The sequence below is a fragment of the Triturus cristatus genome, chromosome 6, assembly GCF_964204655.1.
Source record: "Triturus cristatus chromosome 6, aTriCri1.1, whole genome shotgun sequence".
Classification (NCBI taxonomy): Eukaryota; Metazoa; Chordata; class Amphibia; order Caudata; family Salamandridae; genus Triturus; species Triturus cristatus.
Window position 1 is genome coordinate 1,212,317,329 of NC_140589.1, and position 20,861 is coordinate 1,212,338,189.

At 48.1% G+C, this 20,861-nt stretch overlaps 1 protein-coding gene and 2 pseudogenes across 1 annotated transcript in view; all 3 read left to right on the plus strand.

The window, feature by feature from the left end:
* The window catches only part of FBLN7 (fibulin 7), a 736,014-nt gene that overhangs the window by 411,290 nt on the left and 303,863 nt on the right, over positions 1-20,861 (plus strand). The window lies entirely within an intron of this gene.
* On the plus strand, positions 4,456-6,425 carry LOC146821183 (18S ribosomal RNA; annotated as a pseudogene).
* LOC146821184 (5.8S ribosomal RNA) lies at positions 7,740-7,892 on the plus strand (annotated as a pseudogene).

Consider the following 20,861-nt stretch of genomic DNA (forward strand, 5'->3'; position numbering starts at 1 on the left):
TCTTAAGAGCAAATCTTTATCAGATCGAAGTGGTAGGATCTTTATGATCAGCCAGGCAAATATATACAAGCAGAGCGTGGGCTCACAGAGTCTTGGAGGGGGCTAGGAGGTAGCGGGACAGTCTTTGGGGATATGGATCAAATGCAGGAGCGAACCCGGCACACAGCTCACAATCCTCGAGCTGGGGGATACGCTTGTCGTCGTGGGGTCCGGCGGGACCAAGAGAGTCGGTGGGAGCCGCGAGTCACTCAGCAGGGCTCGGTTACAAGTTCGGTGGTCTTACGATCTTCGAGGAGCCGCGAGTCACTCAGCAGGGCTCAAGCACAAGTTCGGAGGTCTTACGATCTTCAGGGAGCCGCGAGTCACTCAGCAGGGCTCAAGCACAAGTTCGGAGGTCTTACGATCTTCAGGGAGCCGCGAGTCACTCAGCAGGGCTCAGGTACAAGTTCTGAGGTCTTACGATTTTCAGGGAGCCGCGAGTCACTCAGCAGGGCTCAGGTGTTCCAAGGCGAATCTGCCGGACAGTCCCAGAGCACCCCTTGTTATAGGGCGACTCCTCTTTGATGTCCGGAGTCTGTGCAGGCAGGGGTCTTGTCACCTGGGGGTCGCTTGTTGGGGTTTCCTGCCATTGTCTTTTGATCCTTTCAGGGCTGGGTCGGGAGGAGTCCCAGACACCCAGCAGGCATGGAGCCAGCCCTCGGGGAGGCCGGCAGGTCAATCGAAACCCACCGTCCCAGGGAAGCGCAGAGGTGTGATAGAAACTGCTCCTCCCTCTCTCATCCCAAGGGGAGCGTGATGTCCTCCAGCCGGAGTGGCGCCTCTAGGCCAGGGTCGCGCTGGGGCCGGGCGGCCATCTTGGTGCCTGAAGTGGGCACGCGGGCCCGGTGTGGCCGAAGGGAGGAAGGCCACGGACGGGGAAGTCCGGGTTGGGTGCGTGTGAATTCTGGTGGGAAGGATCGGCTAGGCCGTGGGTTTGGGGGCTGGTGTGAGGTGCAGGGGCCAGGTCTAGCTATGTTACGAGGGCCGGGTCTAACAGTAAACATCTGAGAAATGCTGTGTGGCTGATTGACAGGTCCATCCAAGCAATGCTTAACCTGGAAATGAGCAGAAAAGCCAGTCACCAAAGGGGGCTGATATAAAGCCATCTGTCTCTTTTTATGCATTCCTATATTTTGTTTTTTGTATTATTTTTATGTATTTATGTGAATACCTCTACACCAAGATGTATTCTTTAGGGCTGAGCAAAATTATAATTAGGCGTAATTCACCACGCCTACCTGGGTGGTGCAAAATGTACCATGCCAACATCACTGGTGAAGTTTTGTATTTAAAATAAAGAAAACATGCCATTTCCTTTGTATGAATAAGTGTTCAGAATTCGAAGCTGATCTACAAGCCCTTATTAGGGCTCAATTGAAACTTAAAGGCCAGTCAGGGCTCAAATAACCTGGAAACATTTTCTCAATTATTCCCCTCTGTCACACAATTTGCATGGATTACAAGAATGGGTAGTGCCCTGGTGGGTCAAGGGTGAAAAATCCAGGACCGTGGATCCATGTGCTAGCCCATTGGGTTACAATGTGCCTGGGACAGAGTACCATAGGTCAGATGAGAGTTCTCTTACTTGGCCTGGTGAATAAGCTCTGACCAGGTCCCGGGACAGAGCTCTGGGTGACCCTTGGAAGCCCCCTCCTGAGCTGCATTCTCCAGGCCCCTGTGTCACAAAGATCATGAGAAGGTTCCTCGCAGGCCCTGGAGGGCTCCCCTGCTTGGTTGGGGGAAGAAACTCTGACCAGGCCCCGCGTCAGAGCTCTGGATGGCCCAGGGGTGGAAGCCCAATCATGGGCACCATTTTCAGGCCACCATGTTGCAAAGTGCCCGGGAGGAGGTCCCACTGGGCCAGGAAGGCCTCCGCTGCCCGCCCTGGCTAAGAAGCAGTGACCAGGTCACTGGTCACAGCTTTGGCAATTCCAAGGGTGGAAGACCCCGGCCATGGGCTACGTTCTTCTGCCCACCATTTTTCAAAGTGCCCAGGATGGGGTCCCACAGCCCGGGGGCAGTCTGCCCTGAATGCCTGTGTTACGAATCTCTTATTTGTACCCAGATCAGAGCTCCAGCAAGCCTAGGAGTAAAAGATCCTAGCGCTGGGCTCCATTCTCTAACCCGCTGTGTCCCAAAGTGCCCAGGACAGGGTTCCTTAGGCCTGGAAGGTCTCTCCTACTTTTCTGGGTTCAGAAGCTCTGACTAGACGTGAGTCAGGGCTCCAGATTCTCCAGTTGGCTGTGTCACCTGGCACCAGGGTTAAGGTCTCGCAGACCCAGAGAAGGCCCTCCTGCTTGGCTGGATGAAAATATTCAGACTGGGCCCTGGTTTTGAGCTCTGGCCCTGGGGTGAAAGACTTTTGCCCTGGGCTTCCTTGTGTGGTGTGCCGTATCCCTTGGAGCCAGGGACAGGGTTCTGCAGTCCCTGGAGTCTTCTGCTGCCTGCCCGGGTTCAGCTGCTCTTACGGGTCCCGGGCCAGAGCTCCAGCTGGCCAAGGAGGGTAAGCCCCCAGCCCTGTTCTTCATTTTCTAGACCACTGTGCCACAAACTGCCCACGATGGGGTCCCATAGGCCTGGAAGGTCTCCCCTACTTGACCAGGTTCAGAAGCTTTGCCTGGGACAGAGCTCCAACTGACCCTGTTGGGGAAGCCCCCACCCTGGGCACCATTCTCAGGCTTGAGACAGGGTCTTCCAGGCCGAGGCAGGGCTACGCTTCTTGTTCAGGTGAAAAAGCTCTGATTGGGCTCAATGTCAGAGCTCCAGTAGCCACTGGAGTGAAAGATCCCAGCGCTGGAATCCCTTAACTGACCCACCATGTGACTTAGAGCCAGGATCGTATCACAGGCTCAGCAGGGCTCCAATACTTGGCTGGGAGAAAACTCTCTGCCTGGACCCACGATCTGACCTCTGTGAGGCCTCCCCACAGTCCCATGCCTGAGCCCTATCTCAGGCTCCAAAAAAATCCAAGGGCCCATGGTATCTGAGTCATAAGACATGACAAGACCAGATGACGACCGTCCAAGCCAGGCCATCCGGTCTTTTTGCCCAGTCTTCTAGTTGAGCATGCCACAGGAATGGATGGTTCACCCAGATGGCCGATGTGGGCTCATTTGACTCTTTGAGCCCAGCCAGAGCTCTCGGAGGTTGGAAACAATGTCTCACCCCATCACTGGAAGTGCATGGATTGCAAAATTTGTCAGGTAGGTAGCCTTCCTCCAGATTAGTAGGGAAAGGTACTAGAGACCTCTTTGTCATGTATTCAGTATCCACGCAAGACGCAAGTGGCTGGGCCGGTATGGCCGAAGCCCTGCAGCTGCCTTCCGGCCCTGTCCAATGGACCCTGGATCTGAGGTTGCCTTAGAACCCAGGATGGGGTGTTGCAGGCCCAGCAGGGCTCCCATACTAGACTTGGAGGAAAAGCTCTGACTGCATTGAGGGTCCGATCTCCATGAGGCCTCCCCACAGACCCATGCCAGATGCCCAGCTCAGCCTCCAAGAACTCATCCTGGGAAGCCCCTAACCCCTTCAATGGCCAGAGATCTCTGATTCATAAGACATGGCAAGACCAGATGACTGTCCTTCAAGCCAGGCCATCTTGTCACTCTTAGCCCATCTCTCTAATCGCGCATTTCAAAGGAATGAATGGTGCAACCAGATGGCCAATGAGGGCTCATTTGACTCTTCGAGCCCACCCCGGGCTTCAAGATGTCTGGTACACTCTCTCAAATATCCTGCTTTGTCACACGGTGTACACAGATTGCACAAATGTCTGGTAGGCAGCCTTCCTTCTGATTAGTAGGGACAAAGTACTAGAGACCTCTTTGTCAGTCAGTCATTCTCCCCAGGTGCCACAATGGCCTGGGACAGCCAGGCCCAAGACTTGTGGCTGCTCTATGGTCCTGTCTGATGGAGCTTTCCTCTGAGTCTGCCTTCCCGGAGAGTAGGCAGGGATGTGAAACTGTTCAGAGTGGCCTACTCAAGAACAGTCCAGGCAGCACCGTACTCTGATTAATTGGGCACGTTTGGTCTGTTTAGGAATGGATTACTTAGTCATCCTCATTTAATATCACTATTCCTGGATGCCGCTTGGTAGTCCAGCCCCTGTGCACCACATCTCACCCTGCTCCAGCCAGCGTATTCCTGCAGCAGCTTGAAACAACCGTTCCAAGGGGTGTCTCTGCCACCCAAGCTGGCACCTTTACATTTCGCTCAAACTGCGCCTCGGCCCACCTCCCTCGACTGTAATTCTGCAGCAGTCTAGGCTGACTGGTGCCCCATCCACCCAGTCCCCTGCAGGAAAGCAGGGGCTTCCCACAGCAGGCTCATGATGGATGTAATGGTTAGTCTGGGACGGGCAGGCAGCTCTCCTCCCATCCATCCAACCTGTCTCTCCTCCCATCCAACCTGTGTTGCTACCTGTATGATCCTACCATTACCATATGCTTGTCTCAAAGACTAAGTCATGCACATGTGAGTAAACATGTCTAGTACAGTGAAACGAATGGCTCATTAAATAAGCAAATGGCTCATTAAATCAGTTAATGTTCCTTTGATCACTCCTTCTGTTACTGTGGTAATTCTAGAGCACTCAAATAAGCTGATAAGTGCTGACCTCCCAGGATACATGCATTTATGATATCAAGGCCATCCTGGGCTTGCTTGGTCCCGTTGTTGACTAAAGATAACCTAAGACCGATCAACATCCCGTAGCGGCAGTGATACATTCGAATACCTGCCCTTTCAGCTTTCAATGGTACTTTCTGTGGCTGCCATGGCCTCTGCAGGTATCAGGAAATCATGATTCGATTATAGAGACTGTTTCTGAGAAACAGCTACCACATCCAAGGTAGGCAGTAGGTGTGCAAATTACTTACTCTGGCCTATTGCAGGTAGTGACAAAAAATAACAATACAAGACTCTTTTGAGGTCCTGTAATTGGAATGAGGACACTTTAAATTCTTTAATGAGGGTCCTTTAGAGGGTTAGTCTTATGCCAACAGAAGCAGGCATTACAGTTCTAATAGTGTTTACTAAATTTGCTGTGGTTAAAATTCTTGTAGTTTGATCTTGGGTCGATCTAATGGTCCACTGTGAGGTGAGCTGCCACCTGTCACAGCCCTTATTTCTTGGCACCCCCTTGATATTTTTGACTGAAGGCCTGATTCACCAAGGGCCTCCGCACTCGTTCATGGCAGAGGCCCCGCAGTCATGGAGAAGTATTTGCACTCGGGTGGAATCTCTGCAATGAGAATTCTCATTGCGGAGATTCCACCCTAGTGTGGAAACTCTCTGCGACATCGTGGCCACTGCCATGAGTGCGACGGCCCTGTGTGAATCAGGTCCTTAGTGTCCTGGGGGGGCCAAAGCATTCAAAATGAGAGTGTCCAACGCTGGCCGGATGCTTGAATACTTCAGATAGAAATAATGGAATATGATTTCTTGGTTTTCGGAACTGGAGCCATGATTAAGAGGGATGGGCCAGGGCATTCAAATAGTGCAGCTAAAGATGAGATTCTTAGAACGGCGCACGATAAAACAAAGTGAAAGCATTTACCAAGACTGTTTTCATTAATCAGAACAAAAGTTGGAGGTTCGAAGACGATCATATACAGTCATAGTTCCGACTATAAACAATTCAGACTAGTGATCTGGTGGCGTTATTGTCATTTCCTGCTGAGAAGCTTCCAGGAAACCAAAGTCTTTGGGTTCCAGGGAGAGTATGGTTGCAAAACTGAATCTTAAAGGAATTGACGGAAGGGCATCACTAACAGTGAAGACTGCGGTTTAACTGGACTCACTGCAGTAAACTTCACCTGACCAGGGCACAGAAAGTATTGGCAGAGTAATAGCTCTTTTTTTATTCTATTGGTAGTGGCGCATTGTCGTTCTTAGTTGGTTGAGCAATTCGTCTGGTTAATTCAAATAACAAACAAGACTCTTTAGTGGTATCTAGTTAGATAACCCCAACTGGTTGCCGTACAAATTCTTGGAGGAACAAGTAGCATTCAGACACACAAGATCAAGCAATACCAGGTCTGTAGTGCCCATAGATGTCCGGGGCCGCATGCACGGTACACTAAGCAGATCAACGTTTGTCTGCCCTACGACTACATGTGCGGGTAATTATCTAAACCCTGTTTGTGATTGGGATTGGGGATTGCAATTATGTTCCATTAATGAAGAAGTCCTAATAAGTGTGGGTCATAAGCTCTCATTGTTTAAGTCCCTACCTTTCTACACACTACCCATCGCTACCACCGATTGCATAGTGTAGTGAGGTCCTTGAAGTGGCCCTGCTAGGGTCAGCAATGGCCCTGGCAGAGCACCAAGAAGATGATCAAACTTGACTATATAGAGGAAGGATCAATAATGACTGAGCATCCACAGTAACTGACGGTGCCAGCCCGAACCCAGGGCCGACTCCCAGACAGAACTCAAGACACATGGCCCAGTCCAGCCCCTCGAGCTCCTTTGCAAGCTGAACAATCTGCAACCTAGGAGTGCTTGGGTGAGGACTGTGCACAGATTGGGCCCCTTAAACATGGAGGCCCCGACTGACGGGACACTGAGGTGGGTGCTGGGGGTAGACTCCCAAGCCCCTTCTTGAGGGACACAATGCAACAGAAAGCCATCCTGAGACAGAACCCATGCTCAACTAGCACAACTCCAGGCAAACCGAATAGCAGTGCATCCCTGAACTGGGGCCCCATCACTAAGATTCTCCTGCCTGGGCCCTCCCATGCCTGATACCAGGCTGCCCCGTTTTCAAGCAGCCGAGGAGTGGCCTGCGTGGCAGAGCAGCCTGGATAAGAAGGAGGGGGGTCCACAATGGAACCCCAGCTCCTCTTGGCAGAGACACCATACCCCTAGAAGCCAGTGCAAACTGCTTCAAGGGACTAGAGGGGAAGCTACTTCTGGACGCTTGGGTTTCCACAAGTGCACTCCCAGTGGGTCTTGCATGAGTCACTTTGACAATGCAGGGGTAAAACCTGACTTTTCGCTTGTGGCACCTCTAACCAGGGCAAGGGGCCCCAGTCCCCCATCATGGCTTAGGGCTGGCACTTAAGCCAGGGACTTTCGATGCACAGGAGTACAACAGTGAATCTGGCTGTTTGGCGGATGGCTGATGATCAGGACCGGACTGGGAACCAAAACCTGCCCTGGCAAACTGATCAGCCGGTCCCCAATGGGGGTGAGGGGGGAGTGCGGCCGAGCGGTTTTCAGGGTGGGTTTCGCACGATTTTGTTATTGCAGGCCGCCAGTAACATAAATGGTCCCCAAGGGGCCCAACAATGGCCCCCACCCTGCCGGCCCACTGGGGAAACACCCAGTGCCCGCTACAGCCAGTCCGGCCCTGCTGATGACCTGGTGAGGGAACCATCCCTCGTTGCCAAGTACCTTGTTGCCTAATGCTGCGTGACCGGGCTGGGACTTGAAGACTCATGTGGTCCCTTCCGAGGGACTAGCAGGGCCAGCAGCAGATCTGTCAGCCCCCACAGCTGTGGGAGCTGCAGAACTGCTCACTGTGCCGAGGGCAGGGTGGGAGTCCTGGGCCGAGCACCTGGAGACACTCATTAAATCATCATGGCTGACTTCCAGAGGGGAAGTGTGACAGGATGTTGGGTGGAAGGATGCTGCTACCTTTCTCCTGTCTTTCCAGCTGACACAGGTGGGGGAACATTGCAAAGGTTGCCTCTGAGTCTCATGGTGGATCAGTCGGCTCCCTGGACAATGAACAACTCAGCTAGTAGCAAGAATTAGCGTGAATTGCAGGAGGCATTGATCTCTAAAACTTTGGGCGCACCTTGCAGCGCTGGGTTCCTCAAGGGACTATGCCTGACTGAGGGTCACTAGAGCATAAATTGCCCAGGTGCTCTCATTGTGCACAGCTGAGGTTGTTGCAAGTGGCTCCACTCCCTTCATTGCCCCAAGGTCAGACAATGATTGCTCACTACAGGCACTCACGGTTCTGTTTCAGAAGTAATTATGTTGGAGTGCTTGGTTGCATACCTCACATGGCTGTCTGTGGTGCTATGGCAGTGCCCGTGTACTGCATCAAGCGCCCCCTTCAAGGGAGTGGGCTGGCCAGGCCCCATGCTGCCCACGAGTGCCAGTTTCGGCATGGGTCCTGACAGGCTTTGGTTTCTGATCCAGGAAAAGGTTTTGCTTCTGTGATTGCCCCTGTATCCAAGAGATCAGGTTAGCTCCCACACACTCCAGCTTCCGATTGCAATGTGCAGAACTCTCATGTTGGAAAGTGCTCCTTTTTTACATGGCCACCCCCACTTTTTGCCTGGTATCTGATGCAATTTTGACATACGTTTACCAGGTCCCTGCTTTCCAAGTACCTAGTGCCAGATCTCTTTCCTTAATACTGTACAATTGTTTTGCCAATTGGCAATACCTTTAGCACCCCTTGTAAGTCCCTACTAGATGGTACCCTGTGTACCTAGGGCAAGGAGGCTAAAGAGGATCCCTAAGGGCTTCAGCATGTATTGTGCCACCCCTAAGGGCTCCCTTAGCACCAAATGCAAACTGCAATTGCAGACTGTGTGCCATGGTGCAGAGAAAAATGAAACCACAACATGGCACACCTTCTGTGTGCCATGCCTGAGGACACTGTATGCAGTATAGGTAAGCCACCCCTATGGCAGGCCTTAGAGCCCTTAGGCAGGGTGCACTATACTACATGTGTGGACCTATCTACATGAGCAGATATGCTCCTATGCTATCTAAGTCCATTCTTGGAAGTTGCAAGTGAACAGGGAAGCCATTTTAAAAACATGTGCTGGATGGTGGTGTTCACAACTTCCAAAGCTACAGGATGGCTTCAATGAAACTAGAGATGTTTGTTATCAAACATTTTGTATTACTAAACCCACACTGATTCCAGGGATTGATTTATTAATACATACACCCGGAGGGCCCCTTAGAGGTGCCACCTGAAAACTAACCGACTACTAGTGTGCGGACTTACTGGTGTAGACCCGCCAGCCACCACAGAGAGGTTTCTGAATCCACACTTTCTCTGGCTAGAAACAATGTCTGCTCTGGCTGGAGGTGTTGTCACTTCCTCCAAGCAGGATGGGTAAGTGATCAGTGTACCAAGGGCAGAGGCTTTAAAGGCCTCTCCGCCTTTGATTTAGGATCCAAGGCTTACCAAGACAGCAGAAATGTCACCCCTTGCCCTGGCCCATTTGGCACCAGGACAGGCAGCAAAATTAGACAGTCGGGAGGTGTGCTCCCCTCTCAGGCTAGTATCACCCCTAAAGTGGACAACCTGAAGTGGACACAGCCTTTAGAATACCACCATCTTAGTTTTGGCGGAATAAGGCTCCCTGGGTTAGGGTTATGCCCACTTTCCACAGGAAGTGGCCATATGGAGGGTGTAGCCACCCTAAAGGTGAGTAGCCCATTGGCTACTACCTGTCACTCCCCTTAATGCCATCAAATTGAGTATTTAGGTGGCATCCCTGACACCAGAAACACATATTTGATGGATCACGAAGAAGAGGACATCGAGACCCGCAAGAAACAGCAAGAACTGAAGACTGCTGTGGACTTTTGGTGCCAAACCCTGCCTGCCACACTAAGTTCTGACAATCGTAACCCAGCAACTCATCCTGCACCTGAAATCCTGCCAAGAACCCCAGTAAGCTGCCAGCACTTTGCAAATAACCAGCAAATCACCCTTGGAGTAGAAGAGCTACCCCCTGCAAATAGGCAGGCACCAAAATGCAAAGTCTGGTCTACCAAGGTGCCCCTCCCTGGCCAGCCCGATGCAGCATCCCTCCAGGAGGTACTGAAGGTCATGTCTGTCCCCCACCAAGTGAGAAGACCCCAGGACCAACTGGAACCGCACAGGATCGATACCTGAGGCACTGGCCCCCTGCAGCTAGCCAAGACTGTGAGAGTTCAATTGGGACTCCAACGACTCCAAGACAAAGCAGCTGACAAGATACATCAGTACTGCAGAGACCCACTTCCAATGTGGCCCAGCTGTCCTGATTTTGCACCCTCAACCGGCGAGACTGACAACCGTAAGGCTCTAGGATGCACAGTACCCAACTGACCTTTCTACTCTGCACCGGAGTGCCCCAGCACAGGTACCAACAAACCGGCTGTGGCCCCTTGTACCCTTGTGACCTGAGCCCCTTGTTGGGAGCCCCCGGACATGTCCCCAAGTCCCCCTCTGCAGTCTGTTTCTCTCTTTACCGGCGTAGTGCACAGCTACCAACCTGACCAGCACCTCTTCACCTGGATGCCCCAGGGCAGGGCAGGGTGGTACTTTGGACCCTGACCCCCACAACCTTAAGACCTGAAGAAGATTCCAGAAAACCAACCGTAAATACATGATTGCTATCTATGCCTTTTTACCCATAGGAAAGCATTGTGCGTAAAGGCACATTTAAGTAAGTATTTTACTTACCTGCAAAATTTTATATTTGAAAAATTACGTACTTGATAACGAAGTTCTTGGTGTCTAAATTTATATAAAAATGCATCTTATTTCTATAAATTGGTCTTGGATTTATTCTTGAGTGTATGTCTCATTTATTGCCTCTGTGAGTATAACAAATGCTTAGCATTACCCTCTGAAAAGGCTGTGTGCTCTCCCACACTAAAACAAAAGAGAGTATTTGGGTTATCATATGTACCTCTGTAAACCAGTTGGGGTTTTCCTGAACTCTTTACACAGTGTACCTCGTTTTGGTCCACTAGATAAAGAGCCAGCTTCCTAAATGTGGTGATCCACTTTCCAACACTATGAGGCATTAGTAGAAAATACCAAGAGTAAAAATAGAATGTTTTGGCGCCATGATAAAAATCTTTCAAGTACAGACATGTTTGACAGTAGTCACACCCATCTGAAAATTGCAAGCACAATAGAGCAATCACCAGGAGCGGGAGACCAGCATGCTGGAGTGCCAGTATGGGGCATGTCAAGGGGAGGGGCAGGATGTCAAACGGCCACTGCACTCAAAGCACAAATGCTAACACAGCAGATAAGGACAGCACAAGATGGGCAAGCTCATGTCATCAACAGCTGCAGCGTTAATTCAAGTTCTTTAGCATCTGCTAACTACAGCCATGCTGGAGCGAGTGGCAATGGAAAACAGAGGGAAAACATACCAGTCAAACTGATACTGTTGGCACGTAAGATGTAAAACCTACAAAGGTGTAGCTGAGGGCAGATTTTAGGAGATGGAGGTTGAGTCTGAGACAGAAGAAAAGGAGCAGATAGACTTTGGGTCTCCACAATAGCAGGTGCAAAGTGTGTTATATGTAAATACAGCCACCAACATGGCCCGCACTATCTTAGAACACAAGCTGTATCATTTACAAAGCCATGATGACCAGCACAGCAGCTCATCTTTCCGCCAAGCTCTGGTAGCTATCTGCTAGTTCTTGGCACACCTGCAACCTGGACACCATCAAACTGCAGAATAAGTGTAACAACCATTGGCATAGCCAATAGGTCTCGCCTTTGGGACCTTATAAGTGTTTAGCAATGCAACAGTTGCATAACTAAATACTTATAAGGTCCCAAAAGCGAGACCTATTGACTATGCCAAGCGGCCATGCGGCCGCGAAAGTGAAAGTGATCGCGATTGCGATCACGATCAAAAATCAAAGCGGCCGCAAAAGTGAAAGTAATCGCGGTAAAGCGCGGCGCGCGCACCCGCACACATGCACTGTAGCTCTAGGCTGGCCTGGTAGCACTTTTTGGAGCCCTCTCAATAAGTCTTGCCAGACCAGCGCATGCGCTGAGTCAGGCGAGACCTAAAAACCAAAAAACAAGGGTGCAGTCTTTTTTCTTCCATGCATCCAGGATCTGGACCAACATCCCCATATCCATAACAAACATCCCAACGATGCTCCAATTTAGGAATGATTGAAGAAGCACCTCTTTAGAGAACACTATCTTACGATGTAGTAACAGTTTACAATTCACTCATTGACTTTATGATGGTCTTTGACCTGCTTCCTCCCTGTTGGCTTGTACTTAAGAAATACCACATACATACACACATACCTGCAATTGCAACAGTGACAAACAGACTTCAGGTGCTAGTGAAAGACGGAGTAGTAGGACTCTTTGTCAAAGCTAGGTGCAAATACCCGGGCCTTTGCTGCATGAGAAGAGTCCTGGACAGGTATTGTTAGGTTAGTCATGCCACCTTGAAGGATGATCGGTCCACCCGGCAGATGCTGACAGCCTTGGTTCCAGCAACAGCGTCGGAATGGGACAGAAAATAGGACCGGGCACCAAATTAAAAGTTGCCCCCATTAGCACAGCAGATAGGAAATAAATTCTCACACATTTGGAAATAGGCCAGTTTTGAACTTGTGCAAAACCAAAGGGGATGATGGACGGAGTGTTGAACATTGCAAGCACTCACCCCCAGTCAACTGATCTGGGTTTAATCCATCATCATTCTTTAGCTCACTCCGCCACCCCAGTTCAGACATGGCCATATGCAAATCAGTCTGACCCTGTGCCTCATGGGAACAGTCCAGCCCGAACTGCCAAGCCATGTTTTTCCTGGACCGGAAAAAAGCATCCTGGGACCGGTTTCTGGCTATGCCCAGACGTGGGTCTCGGGCTCACTGTGCCACTGGAATCAAGCTATCCTGCTATCCTGGCAGAAGAGGGGTGAAATCCCGAAACCGGTCCTAGGATGTTTGTTTCCTGTCCAGGGAGGACCTGGCTTGGCAGTTCGGGCTGGACTGTTACCATGAGGCACAGGGCCAAGACTGATTTGCATATGGCCAGGTCTAAACTGGGGTGTCATGGTGAGCAAAAAAAATGATGGATTTAACCCAGATCTCTTGACTGAGGGTGAATGTTTTGATTGGTTCGGCATTCCATCAATCAATTGTGTGTCTTTTGAGTTCTGAACATGTGAGCACACATTGTATAGGTGTTTCACAACATATGCATGGTTTTTGAGTTTGCTGCAAGTAATGTTTGTGGTAATATCAGGAAATCAACATACACGTTATCATATACCTCACATATATATTAGATGTGTGAAGTTTGTGTCATTTCCTTTGGCATAATTGCACAACATTTTGTAAAAAAAAAATTACATGAAATTTTGTGAAATGCAAATTTGAAGCTTGTCGCACTTCGCACTTAAAACACAAGTGTCCTGAACAAGAGTCACTCGCATTCTCTCTGTTAGGGTTGTTCTATTGTTCCCGAGGTAGGATTTTCAACCGAGTGACACCCAACTATGCCATGTGGTGTAATGTTGTAATTTTGCATAATCCTGTGAAAAAAAAAATTACTGTGAAATACTGTCAATTACGCACATTATGCTGGCATGATTGACATTTGGCCTAATAGATATAGGTCTAATTTCACTGGACTCTAAGTATCTATTACAATGTATCCTGAAGTGGCTGTAGATTGATACCTCTAGCATTATACAGAGCAATTCAAATACATACATATGTGAAAAAGTAGTAGTTGTACATACCTAAAGCTGCTCTTAGATATATAGTTTAAACCTGCCTTGCATTTGAGGTGAGGCCTTTGTAACAGAGAACACACGTTTAAACTACAAGGATCTGGAAAGGCCATCACAGTCAAGATCCCCCAGGCCCTTCCCGTTCTCCACTTCTTCAAAGAGCTGAAAACACTTCTCTTCCAGCGATACCTCATCACCGGATAACCACCCAAACCCCGACCACAACTGAAAACGTTCCCATCACCACCAGTGGTGTAGCAAGAGTACCATGGGCCCCAGTGCAAGCAGGAACACGCATTGGACGTTATGCAGCACAATATCCTTGGTGCAACAACATCAACTGTTGCATGGCTAAACACTTATAAGATTCCAAAGGCAAGACCTATTGGCTATGCCAATGCTTGTTTTTTCAATAGGACAGCGCAGAAATCGTCTGGTGGCGGTGTATCAAGGAGGGAAATGTAGACAAGATTAAAATTAAATTAACATTTTCCAAAATTGACAATTGTTGTACAATTCAACACGCACAGGAATGGATGGGCACACGCACAGGAATGGATGGGCACATGCACAGGAATGGATGGGCACCCTCTGAAATAGATATAACGAGACACAAGTTGTTACACTACAGTCTTATGTGCAACTGTGGTACCAGAACCTTGGTCAACACCATTGGGCGACATTCAGACAAAAGAAGGTGGCCTTTACTGGTAATGCTGCACTGCTCTTCTAAGAACAAATCTGAGATGCTTCTGATGGTCTGAAAAACTGCTGCCTGCCCAAACTGGAGCTAGCTGACGCCGAGTGTGTCTAGAGATGGGCGAGCAGAGCCAAGGGTCTGGCTCGGAACTAAGAGCCCGTGCCGAGTCCTGAAAATGTTTGCTATGTAAACATATATCAAATATCACATACAATATGATGAAGTCTCTTCAAAATTCATAAATGTGTATTTCTTTAAGGTGGAAGTTTTGACATTAAATTGTCACTTTATAGCACCGCAGTGATAAGTACTTATTAAGAATGTTTAAACATGAACCTCTAGTGAACAGAGGCAAGACAGTTGTCTTGTAAACCCTATACTTTGTCTAGATTATTATAGAGCAATATTATAGTATATTAAATTAAACACACTATAAGTTTCTGTAAACTGGTATTCTGAACTCACATATTCGAAATTGTTTTCATATGCAACGATGAAGAGACAGGAGTTTTGGTAAAATGAAATATTTGCCAAAGATCACACAATTAAAGTGAGGAAGCTGGGATTTACCCAGGCTTTCTGGTTTCACTTTGTACAACTCAGCCACTGAATGGGTAGTCTCCATTTGTCTTTTCTTTTTTATGCTAACTCTTTGTTTTCACCTATTTGTGCATCTTTCTGCAGTTTTTGAATAGTGCGACCGAAGGTACTGGGAAACTTTAGATGATCACCATTTTCCTTACACAAGGCCACATTCATGTTTTTTAGGTAAGAGTGATGTGCCCAGAATCACAGGATAAGGAGCCCACGCTGAAACTCGAACTTGGTTTCTCAGGCTGCTAACTGCAAACACAAGCATACAGGGTCACATTCGGCAGCTCTGCTGTAACGCTATACCATGAGTAGAGGGAGGGCAGCAGGCAGAATCAACGTCCAGCTCTAAGATGCCGGAAGTTCATTTTACGACAGTGGGCCTGCACGAATCCGAATAGTTAAGATGAAATGCTGCAGCCTGCTAGACAGGATCTCAAGCATAGCGGAACATCTGTTCACTAGAAAGAAACACAAACTCAGGGAACAAATGACCAGACATGGGCCGGTAAACACGGGGTAATGATTGCAAATGGTGTTTGCAGGCTGCTAATTGCAAACACAAGCAGCTACAGACTCAAAGTCAGCAGCTCTGGTCGTAACGCCATTACCGGATTAGAGGGAGGGTGAAAGGCAAAATGCACATGAAAGCTCGACTCATCATTGGTTCAGGGTTCCAACTGGATCTCGAGCTGAGACAGTCTGGCTTCAAGATTAGGCTTTCAGTGGCCCGCCCACCTCTACTTGTGTCTAAAATGAACATCAGACATCCGGCTTCATTTCCAGCTAGAAACTCCTGAAAGCAGAACAACTCTGGAATTCCCTCAAAAGTGCCGGAAACGGATACTTTTGCATTTCTTCCTGCGGACTCAAGGGATCTCTTCTGCTGATGGCAGATGACCTGCAGACAGAGGCGCAACTAGAGCCAAATGTCGGGGGGGGCTGAGCAAAACTTTCGGGGGGGGCTGAACTTTAAGCAATAGGCAGAGTGGAGCCGCAGGGGCTCTTAGAAGGGGCGAAACAACAGCAAGGCCTCATTAACATGCAAATGGTCTTTTAAAGACCTGTGAAGTGCTCGGGTGCGGCTGCTTTTTTGCCCGGGAAGGTGTCTCATCCCGGGCTGCCACACACGACGGGGGGGGGGGGGGGGGGCTGAAGCCCTGTGAGTCCAATGGGTGTTGCGCGCCTGCCTGCAGACACATTCTGATGAAACGTACCCAGGAGCTCTGCACCATAAGTCCCTCGCGATGATGCCGATGAGGCACTCTACTGGCCTACAAAGGAGGCCTGCTCCCGAATAACTAGTCAGGCTGCAGCCGACCCGAAGAGATCAAACTCTTCAATATTCGCCAGACTTCAGCTTGGCATGAGTAGTATGAGAAGAAAGAAGTCTCATTGTGCACCGAAGCCGAATACCACGCTGCTAAATAGTCATTAAAAATCTGAGCAGACTTGGTTAAATCCTTGCAGTGACATAAGATTTCACTGCTCAAACATGCTCATAACGAGCAGCTTACAACCACAAATACAGACTAACTTACTACATCTGAGCATCACAAAAGACAAGGCGAGAGCAGAGCATCGGACAAGCACGCGAGTGGTGCGTGCGTGTGCGAAAACAAGCCCGGGAGATGTGCGCACGCGCTAAAAGAAAATTTTAATAGGCACGCGAGTGGTGTGCGCACAAGAGCAAAAGTGAAAGCAGCTGGTGAGTGATGTGCGATGTACGCGCACCATAATGAGAGAGGAAAGCCAGATGGCGCCTCTGCTCGTCATTGTGCGCGTAACCGCACGCTCTATGCCACCCGGTGGGACTTTTGAAAGTCCACTCATTAAATGTCTCGCCAGAGCAGCGCATGCGCTGGCTCAGCTGAGACCTAAAAAGGGCCCCAATTAATGCTAAGTGGGTAGCAAAATGCAGCAGTAATGAAGACCTCTGGATCCCTGTGCCACTGCACCTGCTGCACCATTAATAGATACTTACCTGAATACTGCTCCTTTTCATACCCTTCTTGCAGCCTCGACCATTCCTGCCAGCTTCATTCCAAGACGATTTCCCTCTCCAATGTAGTCCTCTGCCATTCATGCTGTGCCAAGTTGCTCCACCCCTCACCCTATCTTAGTACTTTGCATTGTAAAGAACCTATCAAGTACAAAGCTGCTCTGCTTTGTACCTAGATTTGCCCTATTTAAATCACACACATTAATATGACGCCAGTGGTGAGCCCAAGGTAGAAAACACTAAGGGCCTTTTTTTTCCCAAAGTCATTTATTGAATATGAAAACATACAATCAGATGACAATGCAACACAGGTGCGATACAAGTAGAAGGTATGCTTTCAATACAATCATTTGAAATAGACGATATACAATTCCAATGCAGGAGATTTCCTACGTTTACAACTGTAGCAGTACAATAAAATATTAGAAATAGATGTGAGACCACTAAGAGTCCAGGGCCGCATGTAAGATGGATCCATGGATGAAATCTAACTAGATAAAGGAGAAGGCGAAAGCAGATATAAAGAGGGTTATATGTACCATAGGGTTCCAACACTGTAGGTTGTATTTAATGGGATATGTGTATCATCTTGAAGAATCGCTTGAATAACGATGAGAGCAACTAGAAGAGAACTGTGACCGTGAAGTAGGGGGGTGGAAAGTGTGGGAGGGGGAGAGATGAGTAAGCTATTCGTGAGACTAGACATGAGATTAGCCAGACACTAGGGTGCAAGTGAGGCTAAGTCACCCTACATTTGTGTTCTTTCAAATGAGTCTATCAAAAGAGCGCCAAACTGCACTGGAAATTGGGTGTGAGGATTGCAATTGAGACTGAATAGAGTGTACCCTCTGAGATATGAAACCCACGCCCACCATGCATGATGAGAGAGATGTGAAATGATTTCCGTCCAGAAACAATTTTCACTGCAATAGATAGAAGCAGATCCAAGAGAGCCCTATAGTTGGCGTGAAGATTCAAATTGTTCACTAAGGCCCAGGGGCATTAAGGGTAATGGGAGTGTCAAAGATATCTGATAGCTTACTCTACATCAAGCACCAGTATTATTCCAGGAGTGGATATTCAAAGAACACTCAGTGCCTTCTTGTGCAATCCTGATTCAGGCGCAACCACAACTTTATCCTCGAATCAAGATTCAGAGTTTTCAAATAATAATCACACATCTGCTACCTTCTAGGAACACATTTCACTAAGGATTATCCGATAAAGTTTGACAGAAGCGCAATTGTCAGAAAGAGGTGAAACACGCTCTAATTGGATGCACAAAGGCAAATACTGCGTGTTATGCCCCACTCCGAACCCACCAAGAGAATCACGGTGGCCTGCTAAGGAGGTGAACCGAAATGTCCCAAATGGCTCAGGGGAAAAACTTCAGCATACAAGACCGTAAAAGGTGGGTCCTGGAAACGTGCCCCATTTTGCAGCACACTTCCAGGACATGTTTTCAATGGTTGGCTAGGGTTGAGTTGGTGTCAGTCTGAGGAGACAGGTTTAGGGAACTGATTCAGGAGAGGTAAGGCATTCCAGTACAGTTAGGTGGTTACAAACATGAGTGAGGAGACTTTGGGACAGGACAGAGGTGGGTCACATAAGCTGTAGAAAAGCTGTCTTTTCACCTGTGGCATGAACCGCTAGGGAGGAGGCCACCACAGGAAAAATATTCTTACCACAGTGGCGGATATCTCTATATTCTGCTGTCCGCATGCGTCAATATGGCGGACACATTAACACTATGCCACTTATGGTTTGGTGCTTGGAATGCCATACTTTAAATGTCCCTAAAATCTGGAGAAGGGAGTAAATTCCCTTCCCTGTATTTTGCCCAGATGTATCTCTATCCTTAGACCAAAGTGACATAATTGCAAGTGTTGGTGTGAATTACATATCAACGTGATTCTATCACAATTCAGTGTGGTGTGTACACATGTTAGTGGGGGGAGAAAATGATAGCGGCTGATGGGACTATCAAGCATCTCTTCGACTTCCCACCCAACCGTTAGCGGTGGAAGCGAGCCAAGCTTATTCTGCCCCCGCTGAGGCCAGGGAATGTGTAATTGCTTGATGCTATACTTTCCTTTGTTGAAAACCTTAATAAAAGATTTAAACCTAAAAAAAAAAGTAAACCTCAACCTTGGTTTATTAAATCTGGTTATTTATCGTGGGGTGAAATTTATATTTTTAACTTCAGTACCTAGAATAGTGATTATAAACACATTACTATTCACGTAATTAACACAGAATCTCTAAAAAATGTTAATGTTTTTATTTACTAGCTATTCATAACATTAACAATATTTACGGGGTTAGCGTTTTGACTTTTTCCTGCATAAAATGCGGAATTCTTCCTCCTGGCAGCTTTGCTTAACGATTACGTGTCTGAAAATGTCGCGGGCTTCTTTTGTTTACATATATAACACAATGTGATTGAATAACTTTATGGGAAGACAGCCATGGCTTGGAAATAGGCCCCTTAAATTCACTGTTTATATGTTCGGCAAAGCCTTAAATCCCCACCCTGAGCGCGGCAATAATTCGAAGCACCCGAAGCTGGAATGCAGTAAATATTTGCAATCCCTTCAAGGTCATCTCAGGACAGCAGTCGGCTCTGGCGGTGCCCCTCTGCTCGGCTCCATCTCTCCTCGCATTCCGAATGTGTATTAACGCGAGGTTTGCTCGTAAGAGCCCCGGGCAGGTTTTGGAGGCTCGCGAGTCGCGACACAGGTAATTCCGCAGACGCCCAGAGTCTGTCTCCGTTGGAAATTGTAATGACCACATGCTGCCTAGGAATGCAGGCCGGTCCTGATCCCAAGATTGGCAGGTCCCGGGGTTAGCTTCCTTGGCTCATCTTTGCACACCATGTTGTTACCCTCCCCCTCAAAAGCGTTCATTGAAGTCAAAGCACGGCGTTGGAAATAACGCGAGAGTGCAGGAAAATAAGCGCAATACTATGGAAAATAAGCAAAACGCAAAAAATGAATAATGATAAAAAAGTTAAAATATTCTTCATAACCTGAATCGCCATCCTTTCCAGAACCCAGTGCAGACGCACCTGAGACACCTATGTGTTCTTGATTATGTGAACGGTGTTGTTTCTGTGCTCCCACCCTGCTGTTTGGCTGTGGTACAAACTAGCCTGGCTGATGTGGACTTAAATCCCACATCAAGCAATCATTTGACCGCTGTGGAGTAAAGGAAATGGACAATGATGTCAATACATACACACACAACGAACTCTCCTATTAAGTTCTTTCAATCAAATAGCCAAACCCAGTGGTGTGCACACCTGGGTGCACCCCGATTCATGGGCTGGGAAGTGTGAGCTTGTTTTTCCCCATTGTTGTAGTAAGCATTTGCCCAAACAATAGGTCTTGTTAGTGAAACATTTTTAACTTAGCTGTCATGAATGCACACACACCTGCAATGGCCATCTTCAAATGTGTAGTAAATGATTACAACTGCATTAAAAGCTGGCCGCCGTGACTATATGGGCATCTATAGTGGTCATCTTTAAATGGATTTGCAACTTTTTTAGAATGCTGTTCTCAGATGGCCATGGGGGGATGTGCAGCCTTCTGTGGCTATAAGTATCTTGTAACATCTGCTTCCCACTACTTTAATTGGATTCACTACTGTGGGATTCTCTCCATTTGTGGGGCAGAAATTCATAGGAATAAATCAATGTATGCATGCTATGACGAGTTTTATGAAATCCTGGCAGGCATATAGAAGGATTTTTTCGAGCTGTAAATGTAGGTGTGTGGCCTAAAATACTTTTGTGAACAGGGTCCAATGTGTTTTTGTGTAAGTTCTTAGGATGGCCTGGTGAGCAAATTGGACATTTTGAATAGCACTAAACGTTCAGTAAATGATTTGTCTGCACAATCCCCCTAAAGGAAACATATTTTATATGAGGAAAACATGCGATTATATAGCCTTATAGCAACTGCAGAGGGCTATGAGGCTATCAGACATCTATGAAAAACAGGAGGGAAGGAGGGAAGAAAGAACAATTGGTCACTGAATATGACAG